The sequence below is a fragment of the Panicum virgatum genome, chromosome 6N (assembly GCF_016808335.1).
Source record: "Panicum virgatum strain AP13 chromosome 6N, P.virgatum_v5, whole genome shotgun sequence".
Classification (NCBI taxonomy): Eukaryota; Viridiplantae; Streptophyta; class Magnoliopsida; order Poales; family Poaceae; genus Panicum; species Panicum virgatum.
The window spans coordinates 35,530,062-35,544,166 of NC_053150.1; the positions used below are offsets into that span (position 1 = coordinate 35,530,062).

At 53.0% G+C, this 14,105-nt stretch overlaps 1 pseudogene; it reads left to right on the plus strand.

Annotated features, from left to right (window-relative positions):
- The first annotated feature begins 12,249 nt into the window (after positions 1-12,249).
- On the plus strand, positions 12,250-13,603 carry LOC120680085 (annotated as a pseudogene).
- Positions 13,604-14,105: the final 502 nt, after the last annotated feature.

Genomic DNA, 14,105 nt, shown 5'->3' on the forward strand with positions numbered 1-14,105 from the left:
ACCGGCATCGTGCGACGACTTGGCTTGCAGCGGACTGCGGCGGGTGGCTCAGCTCCGCTGGGCTACTTCGGTGTGGTACATCGTCGGAAGACGGCACAAGCGACAACCTTGGTTTGCAGGCTTGGCTGCGGGAGCCTTATGCGCAGGTGGAGCAACGAGGCGAAGTCGACTTCGGTGGTGGCTCAGCTTTTCGACGGATGCTCTAAGAAGCAGGGCAGCACTACTTTCCATCCTGTTGGCAACTTCTGATACGGATCTGTGACATGGAGTGTTGTGGCGGATGTGGCGAGGCCCCCGCGTGCAGTGTTCTTCGAGGCGACGAGTGGAGTCCAACGGCGGGAGTGGCGAGAGGCCCCTGCGAGTTTGTGCTTTCGTGGCGGCGACTGCGAGGCAGCCTCTGAGAGGTCTGGATCTGGTGTTTTTCACCCTGTCAGGTGGAGGGTGGTGTTGCAGCGACACTTCGGCATTGGGTCCCGCATGGCGGTGGCCTTATTGGTGTGGTGTGGTCTGTTCTTCTCTAGGGTCCCCGTTGATGCTGGGCACGGCGGGAGGTTTCGGCGACAACTTTGAGAGCGTGATTGCCGGTGGGTGCTGTGTGTAGGCTTCGTTCTTGCCGCCATTGTCGAGTGGAGTGGGGTTTTAGAGTGGTGTGGTGCGGCTGTGTTGATTTCTCAATCCAGCCAGTCACTGTTTGAGTTGAGTTGGCGTGGTACGGCTCGTGTTGATGTCCCAATCCAACCGGTCGGTGTTCTTTTTATTGTTTGCCCAGTCTGGGCTTATTCTTCTTTTTAATATAATCGGCAGCTCTCTTGCCTGGTTTGTTTCAAAAAAAAAAAACAGAGGAAAAAAGGGCATCAGATACGGAATGAAGCATATAGGAAAAAGGGGAAAATGTAGCTACCTTTGTGGTCTATCCATAGTTGATGGTTCAAACAACTTACGGAATGGCCCAAGTTCTTCACTTGTTCTTTTTTATGAGAATCAACTGCAGGCAAGAAGCCGATCTGAACATTCATTAAAAGATGTGGCAAACCACAGGTTACGTAGCAGAGAGATACACCTCAACAGAAAGAAGAACAACACCGAAACACAACTTGTACAATTCAAAAGACAATATATGACCACTGATCACGGGAAGAGTTGCCACCAAACAACATGCTCGCCAGACGAACCCAGCCATTACGCATCCACACTACCCCTCGTAGCTACGCCGCTCCACTGTTGCCCTCCATATGAGGGACCACCTAATGAAGTGGGGGACTAAGGGCAATTGAAGGCGCACTAGCGCAGCCCGCCGGACACGACCATCTCCTATGAAGTTGGAGGCAGCACCATTTAAAATAGGCTCCACGTACCTCTACCCAACACCATGGAAAGGGGAGGAACCATTAAAAGGGAATAATATAAGAGGCGGAAACAACACCCGATATAAGATTTGATGATCCACCAACAACGACAAAGCCGACGGAGTAGAGGTGCCGAAGACGACGAACACTTGTCCAACATAGTGCCCACCGACCACCATCAAGCTGGCCCGAAAGGAGTACAAGTAGAGAACAGAGAAGAGGTAGGATACTTCAGGAAGGAAGCACCAGCAGCATAGATGCTTGCAGATGGCAAATCGAGCAGATGTCAGGACCTCCCGCACACCAGGCACGACGCTTTCCCTGTTGGACCGATGATAAGATAAGCAGACAAGCTGACGAAGTCAAGAACGCCCAGAAATTCACCCGATCCTTGAACAGAGGTAGGGCACCTCCCCAAGCAAAGGTCGGGCACCTCCCACGCATCGAGCGTGGCACTTTCATTTTGCAGCAATGGTGCATCTCCAACAGGTTGCTATAAAGAGCCCCGCAGCTAAGGAGGGCAGATTCAAAACCAGCAAGTTGGACGTGAGAGTCCATGGGACCCGCACTGCTCGCGCCCCCTAGCAACAATGGCTACTCACCCATGGATTGTCGCAGACCGACACCGAGTGGTGGCAGGCCTCGCCGATGAGGTAGAAGTACATCTGGTGAGCTGACGAAGAATTGCATTCACGGAAGAAACACCCAACCCGCACCCTCCCACGAAAGAGCTGGCATGGGTCCTTGGCGAGCAGTGAACAGACACCAAGGGAGGGGGGGGGGGGGGGGGGAGGGGTGGGGGCTCATTCCTCGACCACCAGAGGCACCAGGGCCAGGAGGAACTGGATTGCCGTGGCAGCAGAGCTCGGCTACGACGCACACGGCCACCGATAGGATCTAGTAGAGCGCCGCGGGTAGAGCGTCGCACCCGCGCATGATAACGGCCGGATAGGGCAACACACAACGCGGAGACAAGGCGGCCCCACACCGCAACCACGATGATGAGCGCCCCAACACTGCGCGGGCTCGCGGCGTGGAAGGATGCCAAGAAGGCGTAGAACACCTCGACGTTGCTGCCGCGAGCAAACTCGCCCATGGTGTCGTCAGAAAATAGACTGTGGTTCCAGGAACGCCAGCCACGACGGCCACCGCGCCCCCGGAATGATCTGGAAGGACCAGGTCCCAACAGCCAGGAAGGCACTGGATCTGTGGCCACCGACGCCGGATCTGCGAACAGCTGGTGAAAAGGATGGCGGCAGCCACCAGCCGGCACGCCAACACCAGCTAGAAGAGAGAATGAGGAGGTTGTGAAAAGAGGGCGGAGTTTCCAAGGAAAAAGGGGGATGCGCCCGCTCCCGCCCTCATCGCGACTGAGAGGACTTCCACCAGCGAGCTCCGGCGGAGGTGGAGGGGAGTAGGGAGGTGGAGGGTGAGGGGGCAGCACCGCTCGAGTCGCCCCACCCACTTGGGGCGACGCGGGGCAAAGATGTTCTCTACGGTTGTGTGCCGTCTTCTTTATTTGTTCATAGCTAGATATGTATAAATTTAAACATATGTACTTGTCCTATCTATAAAATTGGATTTAGGATAATCATGACTATAACAATATAACTATTTGTCTCAAATGACTAGGTGCTAAATGAGACTAATTCTATACGAGGAACATTCGCTCTCTCAGTTTTGAAGATACCAGGACCATCTTGAGACATATTTGTCCTGATTCCTTTATCTCACAATAGAACCTCTCCCTTCAGCTCACCATTTGAGTAGAAACGTTTATTGCATATACTCCATTCGGTCCAAATTGTAGGTCGTTTTGACAAATCTAAATACGTAGATTTTACTATTCATATAGATAAACACTATATATAGATGAATGGTAAAATTATGTATCTATATTTACTAAAACGACCTATAATTTAGAATGGAGGAAGTATCATCATGCACACTTTTGATAATAGTTGGACCGACATTTATCTTCACGAGAACTTTTATGGTACAACATATGTGTCGGTACCCTGCAGCTGGAGTACCCACTCCTACTGTGCCAAGACTCGCGTAGTTATCCGTAACTACGCCCTAAGGAGCTGAGCAGCCGGACCCCTGGGGTCCGACTCCATCTCACCGGACCAACGGTCCCGGACCCATTTCCCGCTCGGGGACGGGTCCGGTGTCACCACGTCTGCCGGAGGTGGAAATGCTCAGCATCTGTGGCCGCGGACCCGGAAGCCGCAGGTGGGTCCGGGACCTCCATGTACCATCCGGACCTCCCGCAGATGGGACCGGGACCTCCACGTGCCTATCCGGACCCCCGTGAGCTCTCAGCTCAGCTAGCTGCTCGAGAGGGGTCCGGAGCCGCCACGTGTCATGCAGACGTGGGAGCGGGCACAAGCCTTCCGCTGGAAGCTCCCTCACCCACCCGCATTAAGTGCGAGTGGTTGAGGCGGGCTCTGCTGCCTCTGGGCACGGTGCAGCTTTTGTCAGTCCACACTGTGGATCGCCAGTTACCGAGGCGGCTCGTCAGTTACCAAGGCAAGCGTTAAAGACTCAGCGCCGCGCGCATGGGCGACGAATCATGATGACCAGCTACTGACTGGAGTAACAATGCATGCTGTTACAGTGGACTAAGCCAGTAGTTCGGCGCTTCATCATGACCTCGACGCGCGGCTGCAGAGGCTAGACTCTACTCTGACAGGACAGCTCAAGACCATCTCTGGTCAGAAGCTACGCACGGAAGCCGACGACAAGATCTCCGGATCTGAGGCATTAAAGGCCAAAGTGTAGTTTATAATACATCGCCGGATCCACATGTCGGGGCCCCGCTCAGTGTACGTGCTCCCCTTGGACATATAAAAGGGAGAGCATGCCCGCTAGAATAGACACACGGACTCACGCTGGACTCAGCATCAGAAGCCCTCTCAGACTCTCTTGAGACTAAGGCAAAACAACGCACAGTGGACGTAGGGTATTACGCTCCGGCGGCCCGAACCACTCTAAACCTGCTGTGTACATCGTGTTCTTGGAGTGAGATCGAACTAGTTCTATCTAACCCCCGAGTACTCACCCTCTGGGCTTAGACGGGTGCATTCCGCCACCCGGCTGTGGTTTGCCACACCATGACATTTGGCGCTCCAGGTAGGGGTGGCAAGAGGAGATAAGGATAAACTTAGTGCATCAGCTATGTTTAGATCCTGCCACAAGGGCATATGAGCTTTTGCTACTCTGTTATACCATGTAATCCAGCTTTCAGGTGGATTGGGCCAGACTCTTAAGCAGTTGGCCCAGGAGTTCAAATCGATGTTTTGACTCACGAAAGGGATCCTATTTTCTTCACAGGAGACTAAATCTGTGGGATTTTCATAAGTTCATGGGCCAAGACAAAAGGATTTTGGATTGGAAGGATGCGGCAGGAGGATGTCTGACACCTGAAGTTCAGAGATTCAGAAATTTACATGTGGTGTCATGTTTCAGAGTTTAATTTGTTTGGAGGTGTAATGAGCTGAAGAAAGTTAAAAAGGTAGGCTGAATATTACCTTCAGGCCGCAAATTGCCGCATCGTCGATTGCAGAGTTTGTTGTCTGAGCTACAGAATCCGCCATGGTTCAGATCTGCTGATTTAGGGTTTGGTTGTTCTGCGGGCTCTGATTCGAATTTTGGATGCTTGCGAGTCTTTGCTCGAATTTATGGAGCGAGATTCTCGAATTACGCTCGGATTTGGAGTGTCTAGTTCGAATTGGATTCAGAAGTGGGAGTGGTGTTCTGTTCTTATACGAGTTGCTTCCAATTTTGAATTTTGTTGGCTCTTGGACATTAGTAAAGGCTGATGCGATGCCATAGGCTTTTGGGGATAAGATTTGAGCAAAGAAGTTAAAAGATGATAGACTTCATTAAAAGTCAAATTTTTACAGGAGAGCCGATTTGACAAAGGAAGAATCCTTCGGCTTTGCACTACTTCTACACTACTACCTACATCTACCGCTCGTAGGTATCTAGTACCTACGGCGCTTGGGGCTTCGAGCCGGCGCATCTCCGTCGTCGCTGTCGTCGTCGTCGTCGTCGCCGCTGGCGCCGTCAAAGGCGCTGCTGCCGCCGTCGGTCTTGGCATCGCTGCTCCGGCCGCAGCCGCTGCTGCTTTCTTCCTCGCTGTCTTCCTCGGAGGACCCGAGGAATCGGAAGGGCTTTCCTCCCATCGGTTCGTCGCTGGAGGAGGAGCCGATATCCTCTTCTGAGGAGGAATCGACTCCATACCAGGAGAAGCCTTCCTCGCTGCTGCTCTCCAACTCCTCCTGGAACAGGAGTTGGAGGTCTTCACCTTCAGTTTGGGGCTCGTCGTCTTCGGAGGCGATCCCAAAGTCGAACTCCCCTGCATCCCAATGCAGAGGAGCGAGTGCCTTGTACGCCGCTGTTGGGTCATATTCTGGCGTCGGTTCCCGGCTCTCGGGAATGGTGTCGAAGGAGGAGGCGGAGAGGCTTGAAGAAGAAGGGGAAGAAGGGTGGCCGATGGAGTTGGAGTTGGAAGAGGAGGAAATCGCCATGGCTACTGAAGGTTGGGGTTTTCTGTGCTACTTGGCTTTTGGGGGAAGATGAGTTTACGGTTAAAGGAGTCGATTTGTGGTGAGATTAAATAGTAAAAAAATGGAAGACGGATCGACAGTTTTACATTCTACGAGGAGCCAGTTGCAGAGATGTTGTGTCTTCCATGGCGGTTGTTGTGCGTTTTAATGAAGCATCAACGGGAAGATGAAGTGGTGAAGTGGTTTTAGAATTATCATTGCCAAAACTAGGGGGGCATGTGTTATCGCCATAAATTAACAGGTTAATTAATGGGCCGCGAGTGAGTTGGGCTTAATGAAGAAATTAAAGGAGGCTTACGAATCAGCTCCTGCGTGAGCATTTGGGCCATGTGGGCCATGTATCTTTGGATTTAGTTCAGATTTAGAAGTAGAGTCCAATATGGACACGTTAGTTTAGATTATTTCCCAAGTCTCCAGACTATAAATATGTACCCTATGACATTGGTAAAAAGGAGAACATCATCACGTTTGCAATCAACAACTCTCGGCGCACCGCCACCCCTAATTCTAGGGTTTCATCAAAGTAAGCGCCATGCTACCCTGATCGCTCCTTGCGATCAGGGCAGCGTTGTTCTTGCTTTACCTTGGTATTACTCGTACTGAAGTGTTTTTGATGGCGAGTAATGCTAGTTATCCTGATGTTCGTAGCATGGCTTTAGTAGATCTATCGTGCTTTTATTGCTTATCATCTACGAACATCATGTCATCTCTGCACAATCATGTTTTAATCTTATACTAATTCTCGTTGCACGGAATTAGTCGTGTAGAGATGACACCCTGCTTCTTTTCTATCTAGTAGATCTAATCTGTTACGGTTTGTTCTTATACGTAAGAATTGGCGTAATATCTGCTAGGTTAGGCCTTGCAAACAGGTTGGATGATCCGGTGACGTATTAGATGCTTTGCCTTAGTCTTAACAGGGAATTGATCCGGGAATCGGCTTTCGCTTATTCTTAGGCCTCTATTCTGGTTAAGGTTTAATTATTTATTACGCTCATTAGGCCCAATTACGTGTAGGATGTTCTGATCTAGCAGTGAAGCCTTTATCGTCGTGGATTAGATTAGCTAGATTTAATTGAAGCAGCTTTACAGTTATTTGCTTTATCTATTATTATCTGGATATGCAGATCCAATCTGACACCGGGACTTGATTGGTTCTTTAAAGCCGATGCAATAGTCGTCCCGGGGAGCCGACCACGGCTCGGACTTATATTTGCACGTATTTGTGTTTGCAGGCAAAATCGTCGCAAGCACGTTCGCACATTCCTGATCAGGTATAGGTCAGGTGGCACGCCCTGCGTCTTCAGAAGCCGCGGCGTGTGCCAGGATTGCGGGCCGTCGACGAGGGAGCAGTGCCTGCCAGCGCCCCGGCGACCTCCCGGCTCTTTGTGTTGCCTGTTGCTACTCGCCGGTGGGTTTTGACCGACAACAGCCGCAAGGGTCTTGTCCTGCATCATCCATCCTTTGGGTCACCTGCTGCATCATCACATTTGGACCTGCACATGACTCAAGGTAGATGCTTAGTAGCGTGCCCACGGGTCCCAAATCCTGTTGGCTGTAATCCTTTGAGATAGACAGCTAGGTTCAGTGAACGGAGCTTAAGGGGCCGGCCTTTAGGTTAAGAGAAAGTCCGGACCTCCAAGTTCCCAGTCCTAGGTACTACGGCACTCATTCACAGGAGGTGGTGCGTGCAGGCTTAGGGTACGGAACCAAGCTAAGCGGCTACACGGCTCCGGACCTCCCCGGAGAATGAGTGCGCTTCCCTGAACCTGCAGGTTCCCAAGGGTCCGAACCCCTCTCTTCCATGAGGGGTCTCGAGCTAAGTCACTAACTAGCCAACTCAATTCGGACCACAATCACCACACAAGAGTAAGAAGCCACGTGGGGGTTAGCGCAAATAGAATGCGTAGATTGAAATTGGAATATAACATCCTTAGAGGCGAACTGAGAATAAGCCAAAACACGGGTTTATGAGGCCGGAGCTGTCCGAACCTCCGGGCCCCCAGTCTTAGGTACTACGGTACTCTCCCTAGGGAGGTAGAGCATGCAGGCTTAGGGTACGGAACCAGGCTAAGCGGCTACACGGCTCTGGACCTCCCCGGAGGGTGAGTACGCTTCCATGAACCTGGTTTGCAGAGGTCCGGACCCCTCCACGGGGGAGGCTCACCGGACTGGACCACACAGAAGTACTACCTAGTTACAAAGGAAAATGTTTTATTCCCTGCTGGGCCTCTAAGGGTAGGACTTACAGAGATGTAGAGTCGGGGGTGCGACCGGAGTCGGCTTAACATCGGAGAGAGCCACCAGAGTCGGCTTTCCACCGGAGCGGGCTTGGTGCGACCGGAGTCGGCTTTCCGCCGGAGCGGGTTTGGTGCGACCGGAGTCGGCTTTCCGCAGGAGTGGGCTTGGTGCGACCGGAGTCGGCTTTCCGCCGGAGCGGGCTTCCTCACATGAGTGAGGTATGCTGCGAGCTGGGATTTGTCGCTCCGCCGCTCGCAGCTTGTGAGGGGGCCCTTAACGGGCGCCCTGATTCTCACCGACGTGCAGCGCGCGCCGCTGCCGACGGTGGCTGCTCCACGGGCACGGTTGCCCCTGGCGCAGGAAGGCGAGAGGCGCGTGGCGCGGATGACGCCACACCCTCCGTCATCTCCACGTCGTCGTCGTGGTGGGAGTGCTCAACCATCCGAACCATGGAGATGAGCAAGAGATGAACTAAAACTAGCTTAAGCACCCCTACCTGGCGCGCCAAATGTCGTGGTGTGGCAAACCACAGCCGGGTGGCGGAATGCACCCGGCTAAGCCCAGAGGGTGAGTACTCGGGGGTTAGCTAGGACTAGTTCGATCTCACTCCAAGAACACGATGAACACAGCAGGTTTAGAGTGGTTCGGGCCACCGAAGCGTAATACCCTACGTCCACTGTGAGTTGTATTGCCTTAGTCTCAAGAGAGTCTGAGAGGGCTTCTGATGCTGAGTCCAGCGTGAGTCCGTGTGTATCTATTCTAGCGGGCGTGCTCTCCCTTTTATATGTCCAAGGGGAGCACGTACACTGAGCGGGGCCCCGACATATGGATCCGGTGATGTATTATAAACTACACTTTTGCCTTCAATGCCTCAGATCCGGAGATCTTGTCGTCGACTTCCGTGCGTAGCTTCTGACCAAGGATGGTCTTGAGCTGTCCTGTCAGAGTAGAGTCTAGCCTCTGCAGCCGCGCGTCGAGGTCATGATGAAGCGCCGAACTACTGGCTCAGTCCACTTTAGCAGCGTGCACTGTTGCTCAAGTCAGTAGCTGGTCATCATGACTCGTCGCCCATGCGCGCAGCGCTGAGTCTTTAATGCTTGCCTTGGTAACTGACGAGCCGCCTCGGTAACTGGCGATCCACAGTGTGGACTGACAAAAGCTGCCCCGTGTCCAGAGGCAGCAGAGCCCGCCTCAACCACTCGCACTTAATGCGGGTGGGTGAGGGAGCTTCCAGCGGAAGGCTTGCGCCCGCTCCCGTGTCTGCGTGACACGTGGTGGCTCCGGACCCCTCCCGAGCAGCTAGCTGAGCCGAGAGCTCACGGGGGTCCGGATAGGCACGTGAAGGTCCCGGTCCCATCTGCGGGAGGTCCGGATGGTACATGGAGGTCCCGGACCCACCTGCGGGGTCCGGGTCCGCGGCCACAGATGCTGAGCATTTCCACCTCTGGGACACGTGGTGACACCGGACCCGTCCCCGAGCGGGAAGCGGGTCCGAGACCGTTGGTCCGGTGCGATGGAGTCGGACCCCATGGGTCCGGCTGCTCAACTCCTTAGGGCGTAGTTACGGATAACTACGCGAGTCTTGGCACAGTAGGAGTGGGTACCCCAACTGCAGGGTACCGACAATATGTTAAGCCATTTTCCCTACACCATTTGCTTCCAAAGGTATGTTTAAAAATATTAGTGGATCAAAACTATCATTTAAGTTGTATGACGGTATAACTGCTAAAAGAATCAATGCATCCAATTAAATACTCCCTCCATCCCAAAAAGACTTTTCTTTTAAAAAATTTCAGATATTGATAAGCAATTGTGCTATTAACCCTGCTCATTCTCCTATTGATAAATACCTCCCAAAACAAAACCTTACATCAATCAATCAATAACGCAATCAGCAAGTCGAAGACAAATGTCCTAGGCGAATAAGAACCCCTAGTGGGTGCTGACATGGATCCGATGGATCTGGAGATTCCTTTCAACGGCCCCGATTCCTCCCCTCCCCTTGTTTTATGGAGAGAACTCCACCGTTCCCATTTGAAAAAATCCCGTGAGCGCCCCGGTTGGACGTCGCCGGACGTGTGGGTCCCGAGCGCGGAAGCGCGGCTCGCCATCGCGCGCTGCCCGCCTACCCCATCGCGCGGCTCGGCTCTCTCGCAGGTTTCGAGCCCGCTCGCGCATGAACGCAGGCTCACATCGCATCGGCTCCGCTTCCTGGGCGAACTACAGCCATTCATACAAAGCAAATTTCGCACAAAATAATTCCAAACTTCCTTAAGCATCACTGTGGTCAGGCAGCCCAGACTTAGAATTTTCTTTCAAGTCTGGCGCCCAGGATGTGCAGTGCTGAAATCAATTTTTGGAGCTCTCTTAAAATTACTTAATTCCAACCTCTAGCTCAACAAATGAGAGTACAAGTTCACCAATATTCATAGATCCCATTTTGCTACTGTGGAGCCAAAGTTTAGATGCAAAGTTGCTCAGAAATAATTTTCAAAAACAGCTAAATGATGTTGTTTCATACTTTACTCCTGTCCCCCTAAGTCTGGCGCCCAGTGCTGAAATGGATTTTTGGAGCTCTCTTAAAATTACTTAACTCCAATTTCTAGCTCAACAAATGAGAGTACATGTTCACCAATGTTCATAGATCCCATTTAGCTACTGTGGAGCCAAAGTTTAGATGCAATGTTGCTCAGAAATAATTTTCAAAAACAGCTAAATGATGCTGTTTCAGACTTTACTATTCTCTGAATTTTCTGATTGTGAATAGTAACCTCTACTCATCAACTTTGAAGATTTAATTGAGGTGCTTAGGGTCTGAGTTTACAAAACAATATGGTTCATTTCATGAGAACATGTCTACATAGATTCATCAAAATGTAACTTCCTAACAGCAGCTTGCGTTGTAGCATCTTGATCAACTCCCATTAAGAGACTTGTGTACCCTCCTGGTATGTATGGAGGAGCCATTACAGAAGGATTGGCAAATAAATTGAACGAGGGCATTGCGACATTAGTATATCCACCTTGGACGAAAGGAGCATTCATGGTTGAAGATGCCCCAACATTACAATCCTGTGTTTACGACAAGAAAGTGTTCATAAATCATGCATGTAATGGAATAAATTTTGAAAATAGGTATTGTCTTACAATTATTTGGTTTGTCTCAGCACGTTCGTCTCTTGCTTCAATATCATCATGTTCCAGATCGTCACCTACAATGCAAAATATATGATAAACAAATATTTAGAAAAAAATTTACACTAGAACAAAAGGCATTTAACAGTTGGATACCCTTCTTCTTCTTCTTCTTCTTTCCTGGGTTCTTCTCAAGAACATTTTTAAAACGTGTCTCCTTTGGACCTTTTATGACTGGAGGGATTCTGAATGATATTACACCATTTAGTGGATCTCGGACACATTCATTTGGAGTAGGGGAAATCTCATTGGATTTATCATGCATCTCACCTAGATAAGTATCCGCTTCCAAGTTCAAGTCATGCATGGCTTTCTGAATTTTATCAAGTAGTTCTTTTGATGACGAACACTTCAATGCAAGAGATGTGGCCTGTCGAGATATAAGTGTTGCCTGTGCATTCAAATCTCCCTCCTCGGATCCTTGTTTTGTTTCAATATAAAATCCACTTTTAGCATATATTGTCCATCCGCCTTCTGCCCCGTCGGTGGCGTGGCCGTCGCCGCCTGCTGTTCCGTCGACGGCGTGGCCGTCACTGCCTTCTGCTCCGTCCGCGGCATGGCCGTCGCCGGGTAGGGCTTCGCAGCACAGCCCTTCTTCCATAGCTGAGATGGCACCTATTCCGGCGCCACTGTTCCGCCGTGGGCAGTAGTGCGGGGAAGACGAATCGACGGCGGACGCCTGGAAACCTAGGTCACGATAGCCTCCCGCTAGCAGGCGGAGCCGAGCGCTACGAGCCGCGCGAGGGGCCGAGCCAGGAGCGATCGAGCGCAGGGACGCGAGGGGGCGAGCCGCGCGAGACCGCCGTGCACTCCGTCCAATCCCGACACGCCACGAGGGGGGTGCACCCCGTCGCTTGTGCGCGCGGCGCCCATGCAATTTTTTTCCGTTCCCCCCCCCCCCTCTTCCTCCGCCTTCACCCACACCTCTTCCTCGGCTCCTCCCCCTCCCCACGGCCGTAGCCATGGTGACCGCCACCTCCGCCTCGTCTTCCCGGCGCAGCTCCGAACTCAGACACCACCTCCTCTAGCACTCCTCCCAGCCGCTGCCAAGGATCACGTAGCCGTACACAGGTTCAGACGTCAGAGACGGTGGTGTGCAAGTGTATAGTACTACCATACGAGGAGGAAGGCAGACCGAGAGACAGCAGGGGCGGCGGAGAGGTAGCGATGATGTTGGGGAAGAGGTCCGGGAGGCCTGCGCCGGCGCCGGCGCCGGCGCGGCAGCACATGCGGCGGACGACGAGCATGACGGAGTTCGCGCCGCCGGACGCGCTAGCGGGCGCGCCCGAGGAGGAGCTGGAGGACGAGGAGGCGGAGCTGCAGCTGCTGCCGCCGCGCGCGCCGAGGGGCAGACGGAGGACACCTACGCGTGGGCCGTCGGCGGCGCGGCGGCGGGCGGGAGGGCGGACTGGCTGGCGGCGTACCGCGCCCGCGCGGCGCCGGCGCTGGCGGGTCCCCGGCGCAACTCGGCCGACTTCTCGGCCGCCGAGACCGCGGCGTTCCTCCGTGCCTGCGGGCTCTGCAACCGCCGCCTCGGCCCCGGCCGCGACACCTTCATGTACAGGTCCGGTCTCGTGTCGTGTCCATCAATCAATTCAAGGGGTCGGAGAAGAAGAAGAACTGAAGAAGCGTGGTGATCTGGTCTAACCAAGTGTGTTTGCTCGGCACGCAGGGGCGACACGGCGTTCTGCAGCCTCGAGTGCCGGCAGCAGCACATCACGATCGAGGAGTGGAAGGAGAAGTGCGCGCTCGCGGCGCCGCCGACGGCGCCTCCGGCGGCGGACCGGGCGGTGGTGGTGGTGCCGCCGGCCGGCCCGGGCTCCGACAAGCCCGGCGAGACGATCGCCGCGGCCTGATGCGACCGGCGGCCGGGGAGCACGCTGGCTGGCATGCCACGCACTACTACTACACACACATACCTATGCAGGACTGGTTGGCTCCGCCATCATCAGCTATGTACTATGCTCATCATCGATCAAGAACTACTTGATGCTACTGTGTTCATCCGCACGGATGGATTTTGATCTCATCTACTATGTAATCGCGTCAGTTTCTACCAGCTTTCGAAATCGGATCGCCTCCCGCCCATGGCGCGCGGCCGATGGATGGATCTGGCTCACGGCTCACCAGGATGCGAGGCACACCTGGCCCATATGCCATTGCCATTGCCATGTATGCTCTTGTTTGTTCGTGGGGGCATGTGTCGATCGCGTGACGGAACCGCAGTAGAAAAGGTCTTTCCTTCCACATCGATGTGCTTGCTTGCTCCGTTCTTCATTTTTTCCGCGAACGTGCTCAGATTTCATTAAGAGGAAAACAATACGACCATTACAAACCTTAATAGTCAGAGGCTATTAAGGCGAAAAAGGAGCACCACCAAGCAAGTGGCAGTCGACCTAACAACAACAAAAACAGCAAGAAACAACAAGGGAGGAGACTCACGAGCCCGCTAAACCTAGACCGGACCACACAACTATGCCTGCTAAAAGGTACAACAACATCATAGGTGCAAAGGTCTACAACTCATCAAAGGTGGCAAAGCATCCACCCAACCAACACAACCAAAGCGGCAAAGCATCCACTTGAAGCAGACAACCAACATGACAACGGCGGCAAAGCATCCGCCAAAGCAATAGCGACGGCAAAGCATCCGTCAGCGAAGAAATGGGCGGCCAAGCATCCGTCAAAGGACGACCAATGCAACCCGGACGAAGCGGACCGAAGGCAGACACGGAAGCGGAGACTCTCC